This window comes from Balaenoptera acutorostrata, chromosome 17 (genome assembly GCF_949987535.1).
Source record: "Balaenoptera acutorostrata chromosome 17, mBalAcu1.1, whole genome shotgun sequence".
Classification (NCBI taxonomy): domain Eukaryota; kingdom Metazoa; phylum Chordata; class Mammalia; order Artiodactyla; family Balaenopteridae; genus Balaenoptera; species Balaenoptera acutorostrata.
This window is the reverse complement of record NC_080080.1, coordinates 49,442,945-49,462,401: the sequence shown is the minus strand read 5'-3', so window position 1 is coordinate 49,462,401 and position 19,457 is coordinate 49,442,945.

Below are 19,457 nucleotides of genomic sequence, written 5' to 3'. Positions count from 1 at the left end.
AATGCTACTAGGTAAGAACTCACACAATTCTTTACTGAATGGAAACCACAATTTTTTTTTTTTTTGTCTTCTTACTCTCTTATTATGCTAACAGAGGCACTTCCTCCTTCTAAGAATAATTTTTTTTGTTTCTCCATTTCTCCTCCAGCTTGTTGGAGTGCTTTTTTTCCTCTCACTCCACTCCAACCACTCACCTCTTCAGGCTCCTTCCAGTAATACTTAAACCGGCTCAGGACTTTCTCATATATTTTTAATCTACCTCTCTCTTTCTCCTTCCTCTTTCCATTACAGCCAGATTTCTATAGCAATTCTCATTTTTCCACCTCCCTAGCCATTCTCTATTCACTCCTCAGCCCAGTTAATCTGGTTTCTGTCTGAACCACTCCCCTGAAATTTCTCTTGCCAAAAATCACTAACACATCCTCTGAGTTTCTAAGCCCAGGGGAAGTTTTTCAGTCCTTCTCCTATTTGCTGTGGCTGACCATTCTCTCCTTTATGAATGGTTCTCTTCCCTTTTGTGACACCACACGTCCCTAGTTTTTCTGCTACATTTGGTCCTCTCCTTGTCAAGTTCTTACTCAATTCAGTCTGGGCCTTGTTATCTTCTTATTCTATACCCTTTCTCTGTTCTACCTCATCCCCCTCTATGGTCTTAATTGTCATCTAGACATCAATGACTCCCAAAGTCAGCCCTTTCTCCTAAACTCCAGATTTGCTTCATACTAGGCCCGCCCACTTGAATGTTCCTCAGAAAACTCCACATTCCAAAACTGACCTTTTCATTCCTCACTGCAACACATACCCCAAGCTTGCTTTCCTTCTTATGTTTCATATCTCAGCAAATAATACCATCTATCAAGTTAAGCTTTATTCTTCTCTCCCTTGCCTTCTCCTCCCTCTACTCTTGAACTCCCCATCATTCATATCCGACTAATCATGTCTTGTCAACTTTATTTCCAAAGATATATTTTCAATCTGACAACTTTTTCCATCCCCGTTTCATTATCATACTTCAGATCAACTGCATCTCTTTATATACTCATTTGATATTTAAAAAGTAAACCCATCCAAGTCACCCTCTGACTTAAAACACACAATGACTTTTTATTATGCTTAGAAAAAAAATCTACAACGTCTGAGTCTGCTGATCTCTCTGCTCTCATCTAACACAGCCTTCTTGCTGGCTCTACTGGGGTTCACTGGCATCCTTTCTCTTTCTTTCACAAATAGTGCTTTTCTTGACAGGACTCTTCTGGCATCTTCTCACTCTTTCAATCTTAGCTCATCTCTCATCTCCTCAGAAAGGCCTTCCCTAAGCACCTTATATAAAGTAGGGTTCCCAGTTAGGCTCTCTTACATCACCGCATGTATTCCTTTTGAACCATTTCTCAAACTGTAAACATTTGGTTTAACTATTTATTATCTTTTTGCTTTGCCTTCACTAAATAGATTTCATAAGCTTAGGTGGGAACCATGTCTGACTTATAAGTATTTTAGGGCCTACCATCTCCTAGTAGTTTGAAAAAATATTTGTTGAATATTGAATACATGAATGATTGCTTCTACAATGAACAGATATTTTCTTTGTAATAGAAAACTATGGTGTTTAAGAAGAAAGATTTCTAACACTATTTAAGCTGACCATGAGTAAATAGCATAGTATTATTAAAAAGATAAACTTGCACAGGACATGAAATTAAAAGCATATTGTATGTTCAATCCGAAAATAATATTACTCATCAGACTGATCTCGGGTGCCTTGGCCTGCAGTGGCTTAAAGCAGGGTTTTGGTTCCCAGCCAGAGATTGAGGTCGGACCCTGGCAATGAGAGCTCCAAATCCTAGCCACTAGACCAGTGGTCAGTGACAAGGCCCTGGCCCTTTGGCTTTGCAGAAAAGAATTCCCACAAGGATAAATGTAGTGAAACAAGTAAAGTGTTTATTAGGAGTAAAAAGAGTACAGTACAGTATGTGTGGATAGACACATGGGCAGACTCAGAGAGAGAGTCGCACCCTCGTGGTAGTTTAAATCACTTATATGGGGCATTTCTTCCGGGTTTCCTTTGGCCAATCATTTTGATTTGCCTGGTTCTGAGTCTGTATTTGGTACATCTCAGGACCCTCCTGTTACAGGGAAGAGCCAAATCTGACTATATATTGGATCTGTTTCTTTTACTTTAACCTTTGCTTTCTGTTGCTTTTGTTCACTAAAAGGATACTGTCTATACATAATGGCCTGCCTCGGGGAACCCTGCCCCTCTGCCTGAACGTTAAACCAAAGTGGCTTTCTTCAGGGAAACATCCGGACTCTTTCCACCTGTAGATGGCTGCAAGAAAGAAGAAATTAACACATCCCATCCCCGAGGTTGGCCATTCCAGGTGATATTTGCAAAACTTACGGCCTTTTTAGTTTACTTCCTCATCTCCTCCCCTTCTCTGTGCTATAAAAGAAACTGGCATCCAAACCCCGATAAGGTGGTTACTTTGAGACATTAGTCTGCCATCTTCTCGGTCTTTCCGAATAAAGTCGTATTCCTTGCCTCAACACCTCATCTCTGATTTACTGGCCTGTCGTGTGGTGAGCAGAGCGAGCTTGAACTCGGTAACACTCCCGTGAGTGCCCACATCTCTTAGCCAAGATGGGTTCCAGCTAAGAAAGAGGTCTATGGGTAGCTTGACATCACTCCCCTTTTGACCTCCAAGGAGCTTTTAGTTGGGAAGGTCTCCTTGACTTAGAGAATGAGGAATATGTGGTCTCTCATCTCTTATCTGGGCAGGTCTCAGCCTCTCCTATCTTCATCTTGGAGTATCAGTCCATAAGGAACAGACTCCAGCTGCTCACCCAGGGGCCCATCTATCACCTGCCTCAGTACAAATTAAAATGTTCATGTATTCAGGTATCATCAGTTTTCTGGACAATTTTACAAATTCTTTAGTCCATTATCAAAAGAGATAAATATGCATTGTCTATACCAGCACAGCATGGTGAAAATGTGCAGATGTTGGAAAATTCAGATTAAATTTACTGTGCTGAAAAATCAAGCCAAATAACACAAGATTTGATGTGAAGTGAGGGTATTAGTATTATTTATCGAGGTATTTATTCAGTTATTTATTACTAGGTCCTGTAGTATCAATGGTAATGAGGAGTGGTGTAATATCTGTCCTTAGGGTGCTTACTTTACAGTGGGGTAAAAAGACAACAAACAAAATAAATATATTAATTACTTACAGATTGTTATAAGAGCTTTAATGACCAAGAGGAAGTAGTAATAGTGAGTTAGCAGGGGAGACTTACCTTAAATAGAGTAATTAATAAAGAGTTGTCATCAAAATTGAATCCTAAATGAGAAGCAGGAACCAGCCTTGCTAGGATATGACCATTTAGTCTAAGAGAACAAGAAATGAAAAATCTCTGAGATGGAAAGAGCATGGCTTTTTCTGAGCAATGGGAAGGAGGTCTGTGTGACTGAAACAGTATACAAGATGCGGTAGTGGGGAACAAAATCATACAGGGCTTTACAAGTGTCAAGGAGGTAGAAATTTCCCCCTCTGCCCCTCCTGAGTTCTTGTGGCAGGACGAATAATAAAATTGACACAAGAAAGAATAAGAAAAGAAAAAGAAACAAATTTTAATCAAGTGCACAGAGGTCTCATAGAAATGGGACAAAAGAAGTGGCCAAAGCAGGCAGCATTTATATGTTTTAGAAAAAGAAACAATGAATTTATGAGGACAAAGAAACTTAGGCTTTAAGTGCTTAATTAGTAAGGAACAGCAAAGTTTGTGCTTGGGTAGCAAATTAGTAAAGAAGTAAAAAGATTTGTTTATACAGGCTTCTCTGCCCTGAATTCCTTGATCTCTGGTGATAAGGGATTCCATCTCCAGATGCAGGGAGAAAACTGTTCACATGAGAGATTTATTTCCTGCTTTCAGGGAGACAGAGAAGAGGGTCAAAGTGCTCCTCCTGCATCAGCCGTTTTCTAAATAACTTTAATTCAAAATAGCCAACAGGCCATTGAGACATATTTTGGGGTGGCCTACTCTGGGCCCCAGTATAGGCCATGGGAAGGAGTGTGTGCATATAATCTCAAATGCAAAGGGAACTTTATGGAGAGTTTTTAGAAGAGTAGTCATGTAATGATTTGAATTTTTAAAAATCACACAGGCTACTACATGCAGGTACAGATTTTTAAGGAATTAAGAATGAAGGAAGGGAGACTAGTTAGAAGGCTATTACAGTACAATAGTTCAGGTTGGGGGCTGTGTGACTTGGACAAAGGTCTTGGCAGTGAACATGGAGAGAAGTGGCAGAGTCAAGATATATTTTGGAGATAGAACAGTTGCCAAGAACTGTTTTTGCCATCTTCTTGTACCATCTTATGAATAGCATATTTCCGCCCCCCCCCCCCTTCAACCCACAGGTGTGATTCCAGTACAAAATGGCTGGTCATTTTTCTATATGCTGTGGTAAACATGTCTCACCAAGAAGAAAAAGTCCAAATGAAACAGAACTTTACTGTACTGAATGGCATCTGTCTCATAGTGGAGCATACGGCTGGCTCAGGCATATTTGTATTCCCACAAGAGGGTTCTTACGTATAGTGCCTCCGCTGGGCTTTCTCTGATTATTTGGGTCATTGTTGGACTTTTTTTTTTTTTTTTTTTTTACTGTTTGGGGCTTTATGTTATGCATAGTTGGGATCATCCAAACAAAAGTCAGGGCAAGCTATGCATATATCTTGGAAACATTTCACGGAGTTACTCTCCTCATCTGACTTTGGTAATCTTTCCTTTGGTAACCTTTCTTTTGGTAATCTTTCGTTGTGGTGCGTGGGCTCTTCATTGTGGCACGGGGGCTTCTCTCTAGTTGCGGCACGCGGGCTTATTTGCCCAGCGGCACGTGAGATCTTAATTCCCTGACCAGGGATCAAACGCACGTCACTTGCATTGGAAGGCAGATGCTTAACCATTGGACAACCAGGGAAGTCCCTAATGTTTCAAATTTAGCCGAGGGCCAGTCTATTTGTGGAAAGTGGCCATTTGTTTTTCTGATAATATTAAATTTTTTAACTTAAGGTTTTTTATCTCCCTGAAATTTGCATTCATTTATTTCATATCAATTTTACATATAAATTCTATCAAAAATAACTGGTAACTTCAGGTTCATCACCTACTGACAGTTTATAGTTAAACTATAAATATATAATTATAGTTGACTCTGTTCTGTTCCATTCAGTTATGAATCTTCTATGTGTTAAAAACTGTGGGGACATAGAAATGAAGTCTTGCTCAATTAGCTTATATTCTACTGAGAGTATAAAATACATATAAAAGCATAATCAAAAATGATATTCCATCAGAAAAGTATAAACAAGTGCTATAATATTTCAAAGATGAGAGAGCTCACATTTGAATTAGGGATCAGAAAAAGTTTCTTACAGAAGGTGACTATCAAGACATACTTTGCAAGTTTGGATTTTGACAAACAGAAATATAAGGGCATATACAATAGAGCATTTCATGTGCAGAAAACATCATCAGCAAAAGTACGAGGATAGGAAAATGAGAGATGTATTCCATGTGAATGGTGTGCTTGGAGTTGTGCAACAGGGTAGACTTAATTTTTTCCACATAAGTAGAAGAGAAGACTGGTAGATCCAGATCAGACATTGGGACCTAACTCTATACATACTTTAGGATCATTTTCAGAACTCAACAAGTCTCTCGAATCATAGGGTAAGGAAGGGTAGAAAAAATAAAAATAGTATATAAACTACTATGTAACATCTATTTCTTTATCAGTAGAAAGTAGCTTCATTTTCTTAAGTACAAGATTTTTGTTTTTTAAACAATGGACTTTTATCTTATTGAGAGTTCTTCCTGAACACCGATTCTTGCAAGAACTTCTTCCTGTGAGGCAATTAGGATAATGCTGTATTTCAGTCACTATATTCATTTTCTCTACAGACACCTTAATATTTGTTACTGCATGACTGTGAAGTGGGGCCCCAGGGTGCAGGATATCTCCACGTATGCAAAGGTCTTGAGCCTCATCTTAATTATATTTGTGGGTGGCTATTTCATTGTTAAAGGTAAAATCAGAAGCTAGGCATATGTAAGTAAATAAACAACCACTAAATACCCACGGAGTAGTTAAATGGATATTAACTACTATATTATGTGAATATTAACCAGCTATATAATTCTTAGAGACTAAGCTAGAATGTTCTGTAGGCTTTAAGTTAACTAATATCACAGTTCAAAGAAAATATTATGGAGTCTCACTATGAAATGTACTGACCACAACAAAGTAAATTCATCTAACTGTTCAGTGTTCAGTAGCTTTTCCAGCATAATTTTCTCATTTAATCATCAAAATCTGCCTGTTACCTAATGGCCATTTTAGGAAATCTAAATATAGTTTATTCATAAAATACATCGTTAACAGGTATTTTTTTTAATTATTCTGACTGTAAGGTCTGAATTTGGGATAGGCAAAATGAAGAATATCTACTTAAGTAGACAAGTTATATCATAAATATTTTAAAGATAAATATTTACAGGCAACATTGTCAAAATACACAATTAACAATGATTATTAGAAACAAATTTTCTTTCAAAAGTAAAAAGGAATCTGTTAAAACATGATTTGAGAGAATGTCAAAAAGCACCAACAGTTGTCTGTGACCAAAAAGAATTTCTACAATTTGGGGCATAAAATAGCTTAGTCATTTTACAGAAAAATAAAACAAAGCAAAACAAAACAAAAAAAAACCCCAAGATCTAAAAATACTCCTTTACTCTTTATGTACCTGTATGTAATGATTTGCAGTAAAAGATTTAACAATATACTTTTATATATTTAGACATATACAGGTATATAAATACATAAATAATTTATACATATAAAGCCTTAAAATAGTAACTGAAAAATATATTAAATAAAACAATGCATATATATGTTTTCAATGTATATAAATATATTTTCCTAAATGGCAATTATGATATATATGTATATATATCATAATAAAGTTACCATTTTGAAACACTATAATAATTTTCTTAATAAACAAACATAAATATCTGCTAAAAAATAAACAACCTGTGGAATAAGTAAGGCAAGTATTGTTAACACATTACAGACCAGGAAATGAGAACTGGGAAGATGAAGTGATTTTCTCAAGGTTACCCAGGAAAGACACTCATTAAACCTTTCATTTGACAAATGCTGACTCCAGCCTTGGCACAACGCTAAGCATTAGCTATACAAAGACCAAGAGGACATGCGCCTGTCCTTGAGAAGCTGCCTCACCATCTTGAATGCAAGTCTTCAAAATCTTAGATATGTATGAAAAAATCACCATAGTAACAGACTATGGAAAAGGCAATATAATATCAAGTTAGGAACCCTAGGTTCTAATTTGACTCTAGTAGTTGAGAGCCACTTGAGAAAATTACTGAAACTATGTCAAGTTTCAGTTTTCTCAGCCATTAAATGAGAGTGATCCTGAGGTGGAATTTTTAAGGATCTACCAATATCAAAAATTCAATGAAAGAGCATTTCAGAATTGGGATTTATAGGTCTAAAGTCAATATTAATACCACTGTGTAATGAATATACCTTTTCTTATGAGCTTGCTACTTTTGTAAGATATCCACTTTTTAAAAACATTCCGATTGTAGTAGCTGTTTTATTTATTATTAATGTACTTTTAAGTCATGAAAATGAGTGCCACCCAAAACTCGGATACCCCCAAATTAAACCAAAACCTTCACAAAATTATTTTTTCAACAAACATGTATTTAACTCTTAGAGGAGAAAAAAAAAATTTTAAGAAGCATTCTTGCCCTTAAGGAGAAATCAGATTAGGGATAAAAGGAAAAAACCAAAACATAAACAAGTGTCCATAATGTACAGGTCTACTAAAAACAGTCAGGCCTTAAGTGGGGTGAAAAATCTTCACTAAACACGATATGGAAATTAGAAAAAAACTGACACAAGTTGAACTGAGAGTATGGCCAGGAGAAGGCCAGTTGGCTATTTCCCAAATGGCCTGACATGGTGTTCTTATATTACCATATCGAATTTCAGGTTCTAGCGTTCAGTTTTATAAAATCATACATGGATCTTGGCATTAAGCTGAGAGTGGATCCATCCATCAGATGGGTACACACAGATTCTAAGACTGTTAAATGAAATGAGAATGCATTACCAATTTATTCATTAAGGATGAGAAATAGAAATGTCGCTGGGCTTCCATGATTTTTGAGTAATATATTCTTTTCCAATAGTCAGATCTGTGCTGAAACATGAATTATAAGCAAATGAACACAGAATAAAGTGTTTCTGATCCAACAGAGAAAACATAATCAAGGCTTTAGACTTGAGTACTGTCTCATCCAAGAAATACCGGAGTGGAGACTGCAACGGTTGTTTCTCTGACGCTCTGTCACCATTCTAATTGGTTTATTCTTTAGATATGTTAATACCTCCCAGCAAACTTGCTCTTTTTCAAATTATGATATATCTAAAATGGTCAGAATATAATAAAGACTCCATGTACTACACATACTAGGCACCATATTTGTTTCAGACATTTTTAAATAAATAAAATACTATAAATAGAACTAAATCCCCATCTCTTTATCTCCCTCCCATCACCTCCACCTTTTTCTTCCCAGAGTAAAACACTACCCTGAGGCAAATATTAATTGTCCTGTGCATTTAAAAAAAAATCTTATTTCATATGAGTATATCCATAGAAGTATCATTTCATAATATATACATTTGCAATTAGAGGCTTTCTCTCAACATACATTTTTTGAGATATAACCATGCTGATTTTGTAGAAAAGCAAAATTTCCTACCCCATAGTGGATTATTTTAGGCTGATTTTTTTTAAAGAAACAGAAGACTTGGGGAGTCTTTTTTTTTTTTACCTCCCCCATTAGCTGCCTGAAGTTCTAGGTAGAGATTCTGTTCCCAGAACAGAACTAGATTTGGTGGGAGAGAGTAGGCAAGGCCTAGAGATCAGCATGTATTCTGTATCCCATTTTCTCTGCATGGCCCAGCAAATATTTATTTACCAAGGATTTACTTTTCCACCTCCATGTCAATTGCCTTCTTCTCCTTTGAAGTTCCAAACCACTACCCCCAAAATCCTCTTTTGTCTTTAGCTGAAGATAGTATTTAAGGTGAGGGCTTTGGCAATATGGGTGATTCACTCAGTTTTCCTGGGTCTCTCCCACATAAACGTGTTATTAAAATTTTGTTCGATTTTTCCTCCTAATCTGTCTCAGGTCAGTTTAATTCTTAGACCAGCCAAAAGAACTTACAAGGGTAGAGGAAAATTTCTTCCTCCTCAACAATTTCTATGGCACTACTTGGGCATAGCATACCATAGAAAAGCAAACTTTATTTGTTATTTATTTTATTTAATATATATTTTATTTATTTGTTTGTCTGCTTGCTTATTTATTATATGTTTGTAGGTCAGAAACCTGACACAGATCTCATGAAGTTAAAATCTAGCCAATGTATTCCTCTCTAGAGGCTCTAGGGAAGAATTCACTTACTTGCCCATTTAGCTTATTACCAGAATGCAGTTCCTAGAAGCTGTAGGACTGAAGTCCCCATTTTGTGCTGCTGTCAGCTAAGGGTTGTTCCCAGCTTCTAAGGTCTGCCTACCTCTTCAGTTCATGGTCCCCTTCTTCCATGTTCAAAGCCAGCAAGTACAAGTAGAATCCCTCTCACACATTCATTCTCTCCTGACTCTCCTCCAAATAATCCAAGGTAATATCTTTTTCTTAAACTCACCTGATGAGCAACCTTAATTCCTTTTTGCCATCTATGAGACATGTTCACAGGCATAACATTGGGTTCAGATTATGAGGGCAAAAATCTTGCCAGGCGCACCGTTAATGCCTCAGAATTTCTTCTTTCATCACCTAGCAAGGATATGGAATGTATTTTCTATGATGGGAAGCTTAATGACTTTTCTGTAGCTGTAAATATGCTAAGGAAAAGTGAATATGCTTGAGTTTTTCAAAAGAAGGACCACATCAGTTTATTTCAGGATGACAGTTTTTTAATGGATTATAGAGAAAGAGAGAGAAAAGATGTCTTGGAGAAACTGTTCTAAACTCTGAGGAGAATCACCATCTCTACCAACAAGAAAATCTTCTATTTGGATGCAATTCTTATAATCCTGGGTTCTTTTTTGAATGTTCAAACAGTAAAATGTCTTTTACATTTTTTTTAGGAATCTACCGTTGGCCATTTCTGTGTCTGTGCCTATCGTGACCATCATTTATTTGTTGACAAATGTGGCTTATTATGTCATTCTAGGTATGCCTTCTTTCCTAGCTAGTGATGCTGTTGCTGTGGTAAATTTGAAATGGTCCACTGCTCTTTGCCTTCATTGAGATATTTTTCATAAGGATAACTATGATCAGTTTGCACCTCTCTGTGCCAGATTCATTGCTAGAAAAAAATGAGGAAAATAATATGGGATCATTGTGAGAATTAAGTAAATTAATACATGAAAGTTTACAACAAAGTTTGTCATCGTAATCAAAGTTCATTCTCCACTATTGTTGCACTAACTACAGATCAGAAGGAAATACTAATTACTGTCATAATTATCAGTTAAAGACCACACAATGCAGACCAGGCAACATCAATAGGAGTGGTTCTCATTCCCTATGGCAAGTTAAGATGGAGCCACAAAAATAGGTATAGGATTTCCTGGTCTAACCTGCTCATAGCCAAGGTTAGGGACCAGACAGAAAATTTTCAGTTATGTTTATGTTACTATATCTGTAACATGAATGGTTTTCAAGGGGCCTGAGTTGACTGCTCCAATATGTGTCCCACAAGCTAAGATTGTGTCTACAACAAATTCATCTGAGAAGTTTGTCTAGTAAGACTTGTGCTGGGATTGATTGTGTCCACAATATCCTAATATATAATCTGATTTTACTCTTTTATTCTTTTTTAATCTTTCATTTCCACCTTTGGCAACACTCCAGATTAGATATCCCTAGGTCTGATTCCCAAACTGCCACACATTTATAGATATTCTAACTCCCTGTAAAAACAAGAAAAAAAGAAGGAAGAAAAATATTTTGAGGACTAATATTAGGCCTCAGTACAGTTGGCCTAATCAACCTTTACAAAGTTAGCATTAGGTATTTGAGGGGAACTGAATCTAGAGAAATGTTTGTAAACATGTATGATGAATATATTAATTATTTTTCTTTCAGGTTTTTATTAGCTAACTTAAGAGTTCATGGGTAATTCTCTACACAAACCATAGAGATCTTAATCACAGGACAAAGTTTGATATAATCTGTACAAATTGTCAGTTTCTTAGGTAACACTGAGTCCATTCCATTTTATTCCAAATCTCTGTACCTCAAGATTAGTGATAAAAGTCATTTTTTTTTCTTTTTCTCCCTGACCTCCACTTCCCTACCACAGACATTTGGTAATAAGGTCCTTGGCCATGTTCAGGGCTAATCTTTATTATAGTGTCCTTGTCTTGTTTCAGTGAACTGAACTCATCAGTCATTATGGCATCCAGGTTAGAAATCAAATCGTTGTGGTCTGTTGATATTTTCAAAGCTAAGGGAAGTTAATAGCTTCTTATATTCAGTGGCACTAATGAACAACAGCCAAACCTTTTTGATTACCTCTTGGTCTTGCTTTTATCATAAACCTAGTTCAGGGATTTCAAATGCTAAAATTGGGACTCTGTTTGGCCAAGTTTTTCTTTCACTAGTTATGCATGAATGTGGCTCTTTTGAAATGGACTCTAATAAGAGTCAATCTTTTCCAGGTTGTGGGAAAGCAGCTCAGTAATGTCACATACTGCACATAGTTTTTGGTCAGGATAACTGCAAATGAAAGTACAAATGTGGAAAAGTGCTATGCAAATGAATCCAAAGGGAAAGAAGCCAACTAATGAGCACAGCAAAACAGGCTGTGAAAAATCTATAGTAATACACACCCGCTTCCCCAAAGTACTTGAAATTCCCATCTGTCTATCTACTTCAGATCCCTGATTGGCCACCTTAGCTGGCCTACAGCTGACTAGAATAATGGTGGGCAATCAGAAAGCTGTTCTGCAAACTAATTGCAAAGAGAGAAGAGGAGATTAGAGTGTGGGTGTGCTTGGAAGAAGATTTTTGGTAAATGTTTCTAATTTGAGATGGTGAGTTGTAAGGATGGAGCAGTTCCCATGATCACTTGAGTTTAGTCTATTTTTATTGAAATGGTAATAACAAATTAGTTTTGCTAATCTTATCTCATTTACTATAGCACATGCTGTAAAACTGTTGCTGCTGATAACATCATTATTTTCTTTGAGTTGAGTAAACCAGCTCAAAGTGACCTACCAGATTTATCCAAGATCATAGTAAGTAGCAGAGCTCAGGACTCAAAGTCATGTCTTCTGACTCCAGCCCCCATGGCCTTTCCACCTCATCATGGTTCCTTTTGCTAGTGGTGAATGAGATCCACTTCTGTCCAGTGAAAGATAACTGGGCTCCAATTTTTCATTTTCTCATGGTTTTCTTGTTTAGTGGTTGCATTAAATCTCAGCTGGCAGCACTTGCTCCTGTGTGCCACCCTTCTCCTTACTCCTACTAATAAGTGACTGAACAAAATTGCAGGCACAGGGGATTTCCTGTCCTACTATCTTGTTCCTGTGTGGTCTTTGGTTTTTCTGGAGTAATCAGAAAAAAGAAGAAGAAGAAGAAGAAGTACCTCATTATGTGTTCCATCTAAAAATTTCTCTTTCTTTCTTGTCATGCATATTTACATTAGAAATACCAGTTTTTGTGTTTGCAGAGCATCTAGCCAATGACAGCTAGAACCTGTCATCCTTCACACCCATTTTTCAGGCTCTTTTATGTGGTCTTACAATAAGGGCATCTTCCCTGCAGTTTAGACATGATCACGGAATGATTCACACTGGTCCTTCTTCTTCTCTTCATCGTAATTAAATCTTATGTGTATCTTACAGAAACTGTCACTGGCAAGAATTCCTCTCGTTGAATTCATTTATTTGAGAATATTCACACATCTCCACCCAGTTTTAATATAAGCAGTGCAGGGGCCTATGTCCTGCTGAGTCCCAGAAGAGAGCAGCATCTTAAAGCTCCTTAATCTATGAAGGACCTAAGACTCTGGACCAGAGACTTACCAGAGACAAACAGGATGTGGATTCTGGACCAACACATGCTTTCCTCAAGTCCTCTGCACTCCCCTTCGATGAAACGGTCAGGTCGGCAGCAAGGTCACCTCTGATCTTCCTGTGTTCTTTTTAGGGTTTCAAGAGATTTGAGTTTGTAACCTTAATTATAGTATGGTCAAGCCAGCATTGTTTTTTCTCCAATAAATAACTATGATTGAAAATCTCATCCTCCCCTGCCTGCGCACTGATTACAGTAGCATTATCCTTTCTGGTTATACTTATTTTGCTGTTGTTGTTGTTGTTGCTTTAAGAATGCAAGAGTGAGGGAAAGGGAAGTGGGTATAGGGATGCTGATCTCTTGCCCAGGGGACCATTCAGCTAGTTCTCTTCTAACCAAAAAAGGGGACAGTTCAGACATTCATTTGGCTGAATTCCTACTTTCCTATTATGGCTGTCCATGTGTTCAAAAATAAAAATAAAAAGCACAAAGACTTATCTTTGTGTGAACATTCTAATTTTCATTTCAGTCTCTTTGGCCCTTCTTGCCCTTCCAAGTCTTAGGGATGGACCCTCTATCACAGTTAGGAAAACTCATCTCTTTGCATTTACATTTGAACATCATTACAAAAATCATTACCAATTAGGTAAAAGTTAGATATATTGCTCTTAGCAACTATTAAAAAGAGGTTATTTGTTTTTTCCAATATATAAAACTAAAGTTTCTATCCTATCCAGTTTTTTACATATGAAGATTTATTTCTATGAATCATTGCAAAGGTAAAAATATATTTTCTGACTGAAAAATATTTGTTTCTTGGAAACACTATGAATGGAGGATTTTAATATATTTTAGGCTGATGTAGTTTGCCTTTATGGAAAACATCAGTGATCACTGCTTTAAGAATCTCAAATTCATAATAGTTACCACTTATTGGGTACTTACTATGTGACAGACATAGCAGTAGAGGCCAGGATTTCAGAGATAGGTAAGATGCAATTCTTTCCTCAAAGAACTCATGTCTAATAATAAAAACAATTTTAATTTGGAGGTATTTAGGAGCCAACTATCAGTGCAAAATAAGAATTGTCTAGAGTGTAGCTATAATAGTGTGAAAGGGGTACAGAGTTGGCTTGGGGTGATCTAGGAAGATTCTTTAGAGAGACCACCTTCCCTAGATTCAGCTTCAAAGTTCGGTAAATGATGAAATACACTGACATTAAAAGGCAGTTTAGATAGAACAGAATATGTGCAGATCATTTGAAAAAGTCCCTGAAGATTAAGTGAGAAAAAGAAACAAGCATTGCTAAGCATTGTATAGAAGGAGAGACATCCAACAACTAACAATTACAAAAAGGCATGATCATATTATAACAATGTGAGCACAAAATCCAAAAGCTGCATAGAGGAGGGCACTTCACTCAGCTCTGCAGATTAGGAAGGCTTCCCAGAACAGTAATGCTCTAGATGAGTTTTAATGAATAAGAATCTTCCCTGTGGTCAGTGGAGTGGGGAAAAGAGACAGTTAACAAGGAGAGATTATATATGAGAAGATATTGGACTTAGAGTGAATAATTTGAACTTAGTTGTTCAGCATTTAGTATGTGCTAGACACTGGATGTCATCACGAGATGGGGTGAAGATTGACTTTGGACTAGACATACAGCAGCCAGATGGTCTTTTGAAAAAATAAAGCACATCATTTCACTCTCTTATTTAACAACCTCCAAAGTAAGGTTGATTTTGCAAACAAAATAAAATCCAAATTTCTTAGCACGACCCACAATGCCCAACCTGATCAGGCCTTGACGATTTCTACAAGCCGCTCTCCTGCCACATTTACTATACTCCAGTCCCTCTGGCCATCTTTCTATTTTACAGTACAAATATTTTGCTTACCCAGGAATTTGCATCTATTGCTCCCTAGACTGCTTATTCCTCAGCTTTTAGGTCTTAGCTCAAAAGCTTGGACAGATTTTTTACCTTAAGATAACAGCCCTCTTTCCCCAACCTACTGCCCAAGACCATCTCTGTCTTCCTGTTTTACTATATCATAGTATTTATTACAACCTAACAATGTCTATTTATCTGCTTTGTCCTATCTGTCTCCTTCAACAATACTGTAAGCCCTTTGGAAACAGAGACCTTATCTGTCTCTTAGATACTGCTCCATTCTCAGCATCTAGAAAACTTGGCATTATCTGTTGGATAAATGAATGAATAACCATCATGAGAGTGAGTAAGCTGAGGAGTATTCATGATCAGGAGAAATGAGATTTAAAGGGTTTTCCAGTAGGGTTTTCCAGAGTAGAAAACTTAAAGGCTGAGTTGATGAAGATATCCATGAGGAACTACATTATTAAATGTCCTTAAGAAAGGATCTTAACATAGTAAACATAACTGAATTCATTGTGAATGTATTCATTGTGAAATCCTAGAAAATTATACCAATTAATTTAAAATTTCATCTGTGTAACATTATAATGTATAATGTATAATATATTCTTTGTTTTGGTGGGGCAAGGTAGCTATGATGTATCTTCTGGTAGAAGGCATCTTTCAACTCATTAACTATTATTCCTTCAGGTTCAGTCAGAACCTGACTGGTTCTATGTCAGGTTCTCCATTATAGGATTAATGTACTTACTTAAGGAAAACACAGCCTGAAAGACCACAGCCAACCAGAATAAGTAAAATATACACTATTAGGAGGTGTCTCACTATGTTGTTCAAGGATTTTTCAACTAGTATATATTTATACATTACTTATATGATTTCTTGTGAAAATCATTTAAATAAAAGAAATAACTTATCAGAAGCAAAGACAACTTTAAAAAATCATTCTTTACTCAACACTTACATATCTAGGAATTTATCCTAAGGATAAAATTTAACAGAAAGGTAAAGATGTATGTGACAATATCACTATATCTTTATTGTAAGAGCAAAATCAAACAAAAGAAAATATTCATCAATTTGATGGAGAACTATATAGCTAATAAAAATGATATCCATATAAAAATGAGAGCCATATAAGAGAAATAATTTATGACAAAATATTTAAATGAAAATAACATAATACAATATAGCATTAATTATACAGTATGTTGGGTCAAAAATAGACTTTGGAATATGAAAATACTGTTTCAAATCACATTTAGTTGCTAATGAACCATATGACTTTGGGCGTGTCCTTTAGCCTTACTAAGGTTTTCTCATTTGTGAACTAGAAATACCAGTAGTGCCAATTCTATCTCATAGGAACAATTTTTTGTTTACTGAAATTCATTTGTTATAAAAATTTTATTGCAATTTCCGACTCATGTGAAAGTCAGCAACTCTCAAAAAATTGTCACCTTCTTTGCAACGCACTTTATATTTTAGATTTAACTTTTACATCTCATCATTGAAATAACCAACAGAACCTGCTACTGTGTTGTTAAGTGCTTTGCAGGACTTGATAACTATACATTCTTCCTGGTAAATGATACATAAAAATTAACTAAAAGACTAAGTAATAGAAGTCAAGTGCTTAGAGAAGCCACGGCTCTCATTTTGTTTTCTTTCACTGCATTCTTATTTGCTATCATAAGCCATTTTTCTTTTTAAAAAAACGTATAATGAAGTTTCATTCAGAAACTTAATTAAGAGAGGTAGAGTATGAAAGAAGGAAATAATAAATCATATAGAAGAGGAAAAGAAAGAAAATGAGTGAAAAAATATTTGTAGAGAGAACAGATGATATCGATCAATGACATGGAATAATAAATCTATGTATAATTTTCACAGATGGCTATGATTCTGGATGATGTGATATGTTATCTATGAGCAGCATTTAAAATACTCAGTAGTTTCATTTCAATTCAGTCATTCTAAATGTATAAAATTTAGAAATGCTAAGATAACATGGCTTGCTGTTTCTGGCTTTCAAATTTACACTGAAGGCTGCGATACAAAATATATTACCAAGCTTACTAGACTGCCCCTTGCTTTAGTGATAGAAGGCTGTGGATGATACCATGTTTGGCTACAAGCAGTAACTAGTTTATTTGTTCCTGCATCATTAGCAGCACTCAATGAATATTATAAATACCAACAGTCATTTTTATTTCACCTTTAAAAGTTTATTGGGAGATTGTCTTAAAGATGTTTTTGTTTATAATTGGTGTTACAAATTTGTAACATTGTAGTAATATATCTTAATCTATTTCAATCCAGATAATTGAGGGTGGGAGGTAATGTGTCCCTTAAATGTAAGGCACAGATAAAATAATTTTAGTTTCCCATTCTCTTGATGCTATTCATGACCAAATGAAGATTGGGCTAAAGATTTCAGTATTGAGGGGTTCTTATAGACAGTTAAGAGTCAAATCTTTATATGGCCCACTTTTCCTGGGTTTAGGGTCATCTTTAATGTCACAGTCAGCTCTGAATTTGTCACTACACAAGCGAAACTAAATCTATAATTCTTGACCCATTGTTTTTTATCACTAATATGACATGCAGCCTTGTAGTGGAGTACAACAGGGAGACTATATGGGAGCAGTTGTAAACATTTTACACTGGGAAAATAGAGCTAGTGGAATAAAGAGTAAGTGTCAGAGAAAACAGGGCAACTGGTAGCTCCTATATTTACATAATCTTTTTTTATCCTTTTATCTCTAGCTAAGTTTTCTTTCCTTTGGTTTATTATTTATGTACCCTCTTCCTGGTGATATTCCCTCTCTATACTTACACTGGGTCATTTGTAGAGACGTGGATGGACCTAGAGTCTGTCATACAGAGTGAAGTAAGTCAGAAAGAGAAAAACAAACATTGTATATTAATGCATATATGTGGAATCTAGAAAAATGGTACAGATGAACCTATTTACAGGGCAGGAATAGAGACATAGACGTAGAGAATGAACATGTGGACACGGAGAGGGGGGAACAGGATGAACTGGGAGATTGGGATTGACATATATACACTACCATGTGTAAAACAGATAGCTAGTGGGAATCTGGTGTATAGTGCAGGGAGCTCAGCTCAGCACTCTGTGGTGACCTAGATGGGTGGGATGGGGGAGTGGGAGGGAGGTCCAAGAGGGAGGGGACATAGGTATACATATAGATGATACACTTCGTTGTACAGCAGAAACTAACACAACATTGTAAAGCAACTATATCCCAATAAAACAAGCAAACAAACCAACAAAAAACTCCTTAATCGGGATTGGAATTTCCCTTTCTGGAACTTCTTGGAATATATTTACCAGTGAGTATATTTTACCAGGAAAAAAAAAAGACCTTCAAGTTTACAAAGACTATGGTAAGAAATCCAACTCAATTTTCTTCCCATTGCACTATTTGACTTACAATGCTAACCACATAATGGAGTAAATGCTTCTATGTGCTAAATGCAAGGACTTCCCTCTTTCACTTCCCTCTGAAACACATGCACACATACACATCTGAAAGCATAAATGCAATGTTTCCAGCACAAAATGGGCACTTAATGAATGTTACCTTCCCTTTCTTTTGTGTAGGACTGTGTGCTAGTTACCAAACATTACCTTAGGGAATTAATGGGTAAAGCAAAAGGCAGAGAGAGAGAGAAACATTTCACTGGTTAGAAATATGACATTTGGTGCCAGACCTGGTTTTGAATTCTGGCTTCATCATTTAGCAGCTCTCTGTCTTTTGGAAAATTACTTAAACTCTAATTCTCAGTTTCCTCACATCTATCAAGTAAAGATAATACCACTTAGGCCATAGGATGGCTTTTAAAACCAATGAGCTATTGTATACAAAGCACTTAACAGTGCCTAACACATAATACATAACTCAATTTAAAAAAATAAGGCATCCTTACTAATCATTAGAGAAATGCAAAACAAAATCACAATGAGCCAGTAGGATGGCCGCTATCATAAAAACAGAAAATAAGTATTGGAAAGGATGTAGAAAAATTGAACCCTTGTGCACTGCTGGTAGGAATGTAAAATTGTGCAGCCACTATGGAAAACAGTATGGAGTTTCCACAAAAAAACTAAAAATAGAATTGCCTTATGATACAGCAATTCCACTTCTGGGTATATATCCAAAAGAATTTATTTTTTTTATTTTTTTTATTTTTTTTTATTTTTTATTTTTGGCCAGGCAGCACAGCATGTGGGATCTTCACTCCCTGACCAGAGACATAACCCACGCCCCCACAGTGAAAGTGTGGTGTCTTAACCACTGGACCGCCTGGGAAGTCCCCCCAAAAAAAAGTTGAAG